Source organism: Biomphalaria glabrata, chromosome 14 (assembly GCF_947242115.1).
Source record: "Biomphalaria glabrata chromosome 14, xgBioGlab47.1, whole genome shotgun sequence".
Lineage (NCBI taxonomy): Eukaryota > Metazoa > Mollusca > Gastropoda > Planorbidae > Biomphalaria > Biomphalaria glabrata.
Window position 1 is genome coordinate 3,291,203 of NC_074724.1, and position 10,733 is coordinate 3,301,935.

Genomic DNA, 10,733 nt, shown 5'->3' on the forward strand with positions numbered 1-10,733 from the left:
GACGAAAGAAAGTTTCGCATATACAAAATATTGTGAGTGGTTATAAATAGATCTAGCGCTTATTTTATCCAACATTGATATGTCGATTTATTAAAAACGTATTCGGCCGAAGCTGCGGACAAAAATAAATCTTCTCGGGTAAATAAACAACAAATAGTTCATGAAAATATCAAAGTTGTTTTAGCTCTACGGTAGGACACTGTAGGTAATAGATATACTAATGAGTCAGTCTGGTAGCTAAAACTTTTGCGCACTTAACTATAGGTGAACATTGTTGACATCTTGTTTTGTTATTTTTAGAACTGTCGGCTGCTTAATCTCGAGGCCAAAAAGTCGCCTTCCAAAGCAACTGCTTAGACGTTCGCGCGCGTGTTCCTTCAAGGATTGTAAACAATTGTTTTGTTGGGGGGCAGGTTCTGAAAACTAATCTCCATTATTTGCAACCACATGATTCCAAATAATTGTTTATAATTTATTATTTGTGAGAATTTACAAATAAAAATTACATCAAAAAATAAATAAATAAAAAAAAAGCCCACATAAGAGGCAGGAAGGCCCAAAATAGCGCGAATTCTGAGGTTTCCTTTAAAAACGAAACTTTTTTTTAAAGTCCTTCCATTTTTTTAAATATTGAAGTAAGAAATTAAAGTATATTAACGAGAATAATGTACTCTCTTTTGATGTAATTTTTATAATTAACAATAGTGACAATTAATATGAATAATTATGTTATGTTTTTTTAAAATAGTGTTCTACTATTCTTAATATATATAAAAATCATCTTAATATAAAACTTTAATTTAAACGGTTCAAATAATTTTTAAAAAAAGTAAATAAACTTATTGATTATTTCTTTAAAAAAAATGTAATTTTTGTAATTTGCAATAGTGACAATTAATATGAATTAATTAATATGATACATGTTATGTTTTTTTTAAATAGTGTTCTACTATTCTTAATATATATATAAAATTCATCTTAATATAAAACTTTAATTTAAACAGTTCAAATAATTTTGTAAAAAAAAGTAAATAAACTTATTGACTATTTATTAAAAAAAAAATAAAAAAAGATTTCTCCCAAAATACCTATATTCTAGACGAAGCACTGTCAGACCCATATGAACACGCACTACAATTAATTCAGCGTCTCACATTCATCGCACGCCATTGTTCTACGCCTCCGTCTCAACACCCCATGATAAACACACTAGGGACCCGACACTTACAACGACACCACTCCTCTCTTGCGCACATTCAAAACTAGCCACATTACATGGAAACGTAAAATAAGCCAAGACGGTGCAAAACATAAACATGAACATTGGGAGGTGAAATGTTTAGTTTAAGTAGATATTAGTGTATTATTAATTAGAACAGGTATTTTAGATTGTAAATGTTAGTCTACTAAGTTGATCTAGAAGTAAATGAAGATGTAAGAAGCCAGACCAGATGTGGAGTCTAAGCTCAAAAAGGTAGGTGAATACTGTAGTAGTAAGTGAAATTTAGTTATATTTTAAACATTGGGGGGGGGGGTTAAACGTTTAGTGTAAATAGATATTAGTAATAAGAACAAAGATTTAAGTCTGTAAATGTTAGTCTACTAGATCTAGAACTTTAAGTTAATGAAGGTTTAAATAGCCAGATTGGGAGGTGAAACTTTTAGTTTAATTAGATATTAGTGTAAGTAGATATTAGTAATTAAAACAGGGATTATAGATTGTAAATGTTAGTCTACTAAGTAGATCTAGAAGTTAATGAACATTTAAGAAGCCAGTCCAGATGTGGAGTCTACGCTTAAAAAGGTAGGTGAATACGATACTAGTAAGTAGAATTTAGGTATATCTTAATCCTCTTATTGAAGTCCACAGGGATCTCAAAGACCTTTCTACAGAGAAGACTACCAGTACCAGGAAATGGAAGAAGCGGAAGGAGCAAGCAAGGACCAAGTCAACATTCAAGAATTACAAGAAATGGATTCTCCTCAAGGCAAAGAAACGGAATGGATTGGACGGACGACGGATCATGCATGGTGCCCAAATGGTTTAACAGGCATCGCAAAGACCTTCCTTCAGACAAGAGTACCAAGAAATCGTTGACATGGATTCTGTTCAAGACTGTCGACGATGCCCAAACGGTTTAACAGGCCTCCCAGAGAAGAGTACAAGTAATGACATGAAGCAGACAGAGAAAGTAATAGGGATAAAGTCAGCATTTAAGAATGTACTGGAAAGTCTAAGCTCAAAAAGGTAGGTGAATACGATACTAGTAAGTAGAATTTAGGTATATCTTAACCCTATTATTAAAGTCCACAGGGATCTCAAATAGACCTTTCTACAGAGAAGACTACCGGGAAATGGAAGAGCCACATCAAGCAGGAACGGAAAAGTCGTTGAGAGGAATTTTATTCAGGGCAATAGACGAGATGAAATTGGAAAGACCGTCAACAGATCATGTGTTGTGGCTCAACGGTTCAACAGACTAGAACCAGGTGGAGATGGTAGTTGGCCTTTTATAGGGTCACAACATTCATCTTTATCTATCCTTTGTCTTTTGGACCGCTGGGGCACCACACAAGATCTGCTATCCATGTTTCACCATTCCTCTGTGTCTTCAGCCTTGAAGAGCTCTTTCAATGGTAGGTCTATCCACAAGGAAATGGACTACAGCCTAGAAACTAGCAGATAATTTTAACCGGCCAAAATTTGATGTCAAGGTCTTCAGTTCCGAAGATTAAGTGCAGTGTTCCACAAGATTATGCAAACCGGTTGTACTGTCTTCCTTAAAGCTCACCAGAGGATCGCTTTGGCAAGCGGTCGTCTCCCAATGGGGATGTGTGCCCGACCCAGCGCAGCTATCGAATGGTATTTAGTGTTTCTTGACTGTCCACACCGGCTTCCAGCAGATCGTGGCTCATGGTACATAACATACTGTTGTAACTAGGAAGTAAACTATCTTTAATTCTGAAGGAACATCCGAAACATGTAAAACAAACAAACAAGCCCCTGGACCAAGCATTATTTCCGTTATTTTAAGCTTTAAAAATGCAAATTCTGAGGTATCTACAGTGCAATTAGCCTGCTACTCTTCCGCTTAAAAAATTCAAAAACCAATTCTGCTATTCAATGGAGTCCAGCTTTAGTTTTTGTATTGGAGGGGGAAGGGAAACCACAAAACCTCTTTTGGCTACGCTCATGAAGTTTGAAAACTGTCCTTTGCTAACGTTGGCTGCACTGGGGCAGTAAGTAAAGTTTCCCTTTCAGACAATGAGGTTTGAGGCAAGTGATGGTTTGAAGACCTTTCCCTCCCGGCTACGCCCATGTGTTATATTATAGGTGTAAGCCTAATTCTTTACAAAATATATAAAGTTTGATAACGAATCGAAAACTGGATGTAAGCATTCGTAGGATTACATAATTTATTCTAATTTTACATGTATGTAGTCTGGAAACTATAAATAATACAATAGCAGCCTAATGAGTTTGAAGCTTTTTGGTATTACTTATAGATAACAGACGTTTTTTCAAAAAATAAGATTGTTACGTCTTACGCATTTCATGTGTCAATCTAGTCATGCATGTTGATCTGTGACTTAAAATATGCTAGATCATTGGTTTTCCTGGCTGACTCAGGCAACCCATTCCATTAAAAGATAAGAGAAAGCAGAACGGTTAGAGAGGCACTTACTTAATGTGAAAAGCTCTTGCTTCCCCCAAGTACATTCTCAATATGAATATACCATGAACCATTATTTAAAATATAAATCTCCTTTCATTAAATATCGAATCTGACAGCGCTATATAAATTATTGTAATTATTTTCATCATTAATGACTTCATACTAAGCATAAGTTCGCCATTTATTATAATGGTATAAAAATTGATTTAGATCTAGATTTATATTTTTTAATTAAATAATATTTTTAAGTTTTAAGTGTAGTATTTTTAGATCTATGTTATTAAAAATAAACAAAAAGAAGCTTTTTCTTTTCAAATCGCAGAAAGTAGAGCTTTATACCCATATTGAGCTGTGAATAAGTTGGGTGGTTTGCAATTTCGCGGCTGTGTGTATGTGTAAAAGTTAATTTCTATTAAGTATTGTTAAAGAGCTAATTGTCGCGCTTTTTTTTAGTTATATTAATGTTTTCTAACTTAATCTCTCTCATCCCTTTTTTTTGTTAAATTTCATTGGAACCATTGAAAGAGGGGGGAGGAAAGGAGCAAAAAAAATGGGAGTGCCATCAAAGGCCCATGCCGACCAGCAAAATGATAAGGCCAAACACAGCCTCAAAGACATCAAAGCAGTTTATGCCGTTCGTGCATAGCAGAAAGTACGGTCTAACGTTTTGCAAATGATAATACGGCGCAGGAGGACCTAAGTCTAATACGTACAGTGTATTATGTATTTATTTTGTTGATATTCTTAATTGTTGAATTTCAAACAAAATTAATTGTAATAAGAATAAAGTGTTCAGGCCTTTGTGTCTTGCTGCTGTCACTTTTATTTTTGCATTGAAATTTTTTTTTCTTATTCTGCGAACACAGACCGGCCCATTTGGTACCGGCCCATCGGGCATTTGCCCGTTTGCCCATATAGCCAGTCCGCCCCTGCAGCGGAGGGTCGCACTACCCGCTTTTTGTTGTTCTAATTTTTTCTACTAAACTTCTACATTTAAGAATACACTATTTAAATCTAAAGTTTAGAGTCATTTGGATATCTTAGTTTTGTCTGTCAGTTTTATTGATGTATCTCTTTAATTGTGGATGATTCGACATAACTAAATGTCTACGCTGTTTTAATGATCATTCTGGTGTTCTGTGTTCTATGTGTACGTGAGTTCTATACACAAACTCAAATATCACCAAGTAGAGATAAATCGCGATAGGGCTAAAGCCACAAAAGACACATACACAGTTCCAGCGTCAACAGTCGGGCCTCCAGAATCGCCCTAGACAACGACCAGTTGAAGCAGGCGCCAGCTGCTCGCTTCTCGTGACAATGTATAACAGAGAGCTCCATGACTGTGTATGAACAGACTCAATGAACAAAGCAACACAAATGTGTAGTGGATTCACACTATTTTATTTTGTTTCATTCTCCATTTCATACAGGTGCCTTGAATTATGCCACAGGCTAATAGAGAAGCAATAAAATGTAGTGTTAATTTAAAGAGAGGCAGATCTATTGAAATTAATGTTAAAGCTTTTGTTTTCATAAATTTGACATGAAAACAACAAAAAACAACAACAAACAAAAAAAACAAACAAAACAAAACGTCGTCCCAAAGAACATGTGATTAAAAAAGTCTTATAATCTTTTTAAAAATACTTAACATTAAAGTCATGCATATATTATCTTATATTATCTTATACAAAAAAAGGGCTATATCAGCGTTATTCTTATCTTACAACTTAGGAGGCGCGTTGGCTGTGTGGTAAAGCGCTTGGCTTCCGAACCGGGTGTATTTGGTTCGAATCTCGGTGAAGACTGGGATTTTGAATTTCGTAATCCTGTGAGTCCAATGGGTACCTGACATTAGATGGGGAAAAGAGTGGTCATTGTGCTGGCCGCATGACACCCTCGTTATCCGTGGGCCATAGAAGCAGATGGCCTTTAAATCATCTGCCTTATAGAGCTCAAGGTCTGAAAGGGAATCTTGACTTGCTAACTTGTATCTTATAACGTACGGACGTGCCTTCAAAAGCGAAGATCATTACGTCTTCGTGTATCCATGTTTTCATCTAGTCGTGCATGTCAATCAAAGACTTAACTACTGCTAAGCAGATTCTTTCCCATGCTCTAATAGCATTAAGGGAAGAAGGAGCACTTGCACGAATTTGTCCTAGCATATTAATAAGAAATGTGCCTTTTATATTTGAATTTTTCATTATTCTGTTGCCAAACGCGGCATGTGTGCAAATGTTTACTTACTATATGTGCTCCACGAACCTGAAAAAAATAAATATTCAAAATATCAGACAGCTAAATAATAACCAAAAAAATACAATATAATAAATATCTTATTTTCAACACATACTGAAGGCATTATAATGTAGTAGAAATTAACATTAATTACTTACATCACGTTCATCTTCCCTTATGAAAATAACCTAAAGAAAGAAAAAAAAACATTCAATATTATTTGAGATTGATGTGGAGTATTGTGAAGATGTAAGAGAAAGGGAATATAAAAAATTGAAAATAAGAGAGAGAGAGAAAGACAGAAAAAGAGGAAGAGAAAAAACAATAAACAGAATGATGGGGAGTTAAACTACTTCACTACTTAACTATGACTATATTTAAATCATTTGGCACCTTCCAAAGGTTTACGTAAGTCTTACACTAAACAAAATGCCAGTCATGGAGAACACTATCATTATTACAAGACTAAATCTGGATGATTACCCTTTGTTTAGATGAGGCTTATCATTGTTTAGCAATGTAATATGATTATCTTATTAAATTATCGGGATCTACAACGTGTGTAGTATTTCGCATGGCCAAGCAAGCCCATTTATGACCTACATATTTTGCCGCATCTAATGCAGACGTTTTCCGCCTGAAGTCTATGTAAGTTTTCACTTCGCTGTCTGCGTCTATCCTTGACAAAGACTTTTTTTTTTACTAATGTAAATACATATATAAATAATATAAATGAAATCTATATTCAAACTAGACAGCTCTTTGCGATCCCCAGTTAGGGCATGGCCACAACATCCTCATTAAGAAATGCTTTCACAAGCCTACTTACCCTTCGGTCAAGGTCACGTTCCGTCTCTCTCTTCTGAAAATAACAAGGGATATATTTTTAAAAAAATCAATTTGAGCTTTATATTAACAGCATACAGTAAAGCAGACATTTCTATTTTCATTTCTGATACTCTTTTTTGTGTAACAATTTGAATTGATCTAGATTTATTTAAGTTGAATATTTAAACACATAAGTGGCAAAATAGAGAGCGATTCTTGTCACTACTTTTCAATGTTCCTGTGATGTCCCCCTGAAATGAGAGTATAATAAAGTACCTCTTTGTTATAATTATCCTTTTATAAAAGTTATATAAAATCACTCGGTCTGTCTGTCTGTCTGGTACACATTTTTAAAGTGTTATTTCTCCCATTTCACATTTTTGGATCAAGTTGAAACTTTGTACAATTATGCATTTTTCCAAACAAAATATAACAAAACATTAAGTGGTGGTAATTAATTAATTTTGTTTGATGTCGAACAAGGGAAATAAATATTACATTATTGAGATATATTTTTGTAACTATATATACATTTTTGTAAATATGGAGTTCATCTCCTTTTTTAAAAAACATTTTGTTAATTTGCTAAAAAAAACAACAAAAAAAACTGTTAAAGCTGAATGTAGTCCATGATTTCTGTTGTTTTTTTCTCCTTAAAGCCCAATGGGTCATCGAGTCAGAGAAAACAATTGGCCAGAATACGGAACCTAGCCCTCGACCACCTCATTACTAGCACAACTGGCCAACTGAGCTTGCCGGTTGTACAAAAAGCGGTTTAACATCTATAAAATTCTATAGTAAATTTTTTTTTTTCTTCGAGTCCAAAGTGGAAAGAGAATTGCAGTATTTCACGTGAAGACCTACGCATAAAAATCTGCATGAATGGACAATATAAATAACGGAGGAGAACACGTGACCTAATGTCATAAAATATATATGTATACATAATTTATCCCATAGATCAGCTGTTCTCAACCTTTTTAGCTCGGCGACCCCTTTTTACAATACCCCACTCTGCAGCGACTCCGCCCCTCCCTCCAACCGCAAAACTAAGTAATTTGTCCTTATGTTATAAAATGGAAATCTCCTAAAACTCTCTGATATTTATTAATCAAAAGGCTGCCTGGAATTATTGTCTTCAAATAGATATTTCTCCTTATCCTAACATTACACATAAGCACCCCAGGCAAATCGTGAATCGACCCCCAAAGGGGGTCGCGACCTACAGGTTAAGAACCCCTTCCATAGATAAATGATATTTCTAAAATTAGTTTATATAATGATTTGTCACGTTTATGTGCGAAATATCAGAATGACTATTTGTAAAAAAAAAAAATAATAATTATTCGAATTTTTGCATCCATGACTTTTTTTTTATTACTATGACGAAAGAGTAAATCGATTGCATGAATTAAAAAAGTATTAGTCATCAGATATAGCAGCGGTTCTCAATCTTTTAAGCTCGGCGACCCCTTTTTAGAATCCCCCCCCTCTGCCGCGACCCCCCCCCCCTCCCACAGCAATAGAAGAATAGACTCAAAAAATACATATTTTCGATGGATTTTGGCGACCCCTGACAAATCGTCAATCGACCCCTTAGGGGGTCGCGACCCATAGGTTGAGAGCCCCTGAGATCTAGTAACGTAAAGTACCTCATTTAGACGTTTGCGACGGCAGATGATGTAAAGGTAATCTGTTTCTATGGTCGACGGTTGGCCAAGGCGTCATATGGCCAACACAACGACCAACCGCCTTTTTTTAAACCCTACTCAAGTCAGGTGCTCATTAGAGTTGGGTGGACTCAGAGGCGTCTTAAAACTGTCGAAATTCAAAATCCCAGTCTTCCCCAAAACACAAAAACTTGACTAATCTTTTTTTTTGTCCTTCGGAGAATGCCACTCTAGTGTTTAAAACTTAGATCTATGCATCAAGCTTAATGTGTTTTGTTTTGTTTTTTTGTTTGTTTTATTGGTATGACTTTCAAAAAGTGAATGTTAATGACGTCACTTTGTCGAGTGGCATTTATAATGCTTATATAACCTGAGCTTGTTTAATTTCTCATAAACTTATGTCTGTTTGTTTGTATGTCTGTTTGTTTGTATGTCTGTTTGTTTGTATGTCTGTTTGTTTGTATGTCTGTATGTTTGTATGTTTGTATGTTTGTATGTCTGTATGTATGTTTGTTTGTATGTCTGTATGTCTGTATGTCTGTATGTTTGTATGTCTGTATGTCTGAATTCTTATGTAGAAATTATTACCCAAGGTTGTTCAATGGCCGGTGCACGAATCTCCCTTTTGGGTTTTGCATCACTGACTGCCAGTAACAGGGTCAAGCACAAAACTGCGACTACAAGTTTCATTGTTACTGTACAAGAAAAATACAAAATACAGTTCATAAAATATTATCATCTTATCTTATAAATTAAAGTAGGCTTATCCCTGTGCTAAGCCATCGGTACATTTTAATGACAAACTGAAGCTGGCCATTCATAGTTCTTCTCAAGTGGTATTACAACAGAAGGAGCCCTCATATAAATATATCCTTGCATAGGGAATAAGAAATGTAACGTAATCTTTAAGTCCTGAGTATTTTTATTAAGATATATTGCTATTGATATTGAAACAGATGATGTAAATCTACTATATGTTTACCACTGTAAGTTAATGAGGGTGTCATGTGGTCAGCACCACGACAAACAGCCTTTAGTTCTCCGTATGTTAGGTACCGATCATAGTTGGGGGATTCCGGGGAGTTTAAAAATTCAGATGCTCGAAATACCAGTCGTCACAGGGAGTAGAACTCTCGGTTACTCCCAAAAACTTACCCAATTATTTCAGTGGACAGATTGTAAACAGAAAATAAACGTCTTAAATATATAGGCCTATTCCCACTTCACGCAAGAAAAACATTTTATACCATATGTTAGGACAAAGTCGTTAAAGTGCTGCTTGCACGTGCAGTTTTATCTTATCTTATAAGAGACAGACGTTCCCTATAAAAAGATGATACGTCCTAGGCGAATCCCTAGGTAAATCTAGTCACGCATGTTAATCAATGACTCAGACTCGTTTGTTAAAGATCTCACTGCTCTATTTTAGCATGAATGTGGGTTGCCTGAATCCATCAGGAAAATGCATTAGCAACGTATCACTCAGTAGCAGGCATAGCACACAAATAATCTTCAAGAGAATTTGTAGATAAGAGATGTCTGAAACTAAGTTACATTGCAACATTCGCAATAGTACATTCAAGCTTTGTAACAGTTATGACTCATTTATTTATATAGTAAAATGTGTAAAATTTGAAGTCTCAATAGACGCTCTTTATTTTTCTTCTTGCAATAACTCGAGTAGGTAAAGCGACCACTCCTAAAGGTACACGTAACGGCCACTTAATGGTCATAAAAAATACAAAACAAACACAAAAAAAAAAAACAAATAAAAAGGAAAACATGTTTGTATGGTATAAACACAGTTATAACAAGTATTAACAACATACCTTTTTCTTTTGAATATATCTAGGCTGTAGTTTATCTGCGAAATATATGAATGACGTAGCCCTGTCTAGTTTTGTGTTTTATATAGGGTTTCTGACTTCTGAATAATTCAAATAATATTGATGCTATGACAATTTTATTGCTGAGAAGCATCCAGCATGTCTTGTAATAGATTCAAGTTATAATTTATTATTAATGAGCTGCTGTCAGAACATATGCATGAAATCACTTCGTTAAATTGAGATGGTGTACACTCGCTAATGTTGAGAATTGTATTACACCAGTGTTTCTCATACTTATATCAGTGGAACCGCTCCTCCTTTTCCGCTACATGAAAATTCGTTCGCGCCCGCCCCCCCCCTACATTGAGCAGCTGGAGGAGCACTACTGTGTAGAGGTCTAGAGTCATGTCATGTCATTTGGGAGACAATACTACCGTGTAGAGGTCTAGAGTCATGTCATGTCATTTGGGAGAAAACACTATCGT

At 35.2% G+C, this 10,733-nt stretch overlaps 1 long non-coding RNA gene across 1 annotated transcript; it reads right to left on the bottom strand.

Annotated features, from left to right (window-relative positions):
* Positions 1-5,062: 5,062 nt before the first annotated feature.
* On the bottom strand, positions 5,063-10,391 carry LOC129923002 (uncharacterized). The gene is made up of 6 exons (XR_008774933.1): positions 10,249-10,391; positions 9,008-9,114; positions 6,751-6,783; positions 6,080-6,109; positions 5,931-5,948; positions 5,063-5,132 (listed from the first exon to the last, which is right to left on the bottom strand). It is a non-coding gene; the product is annotated as an uncharacterized LOC129923002 (long non-coding RNA).
* Between the last annotated feature and the right edge of the window lie 342 nt (positions 10,392-10,733).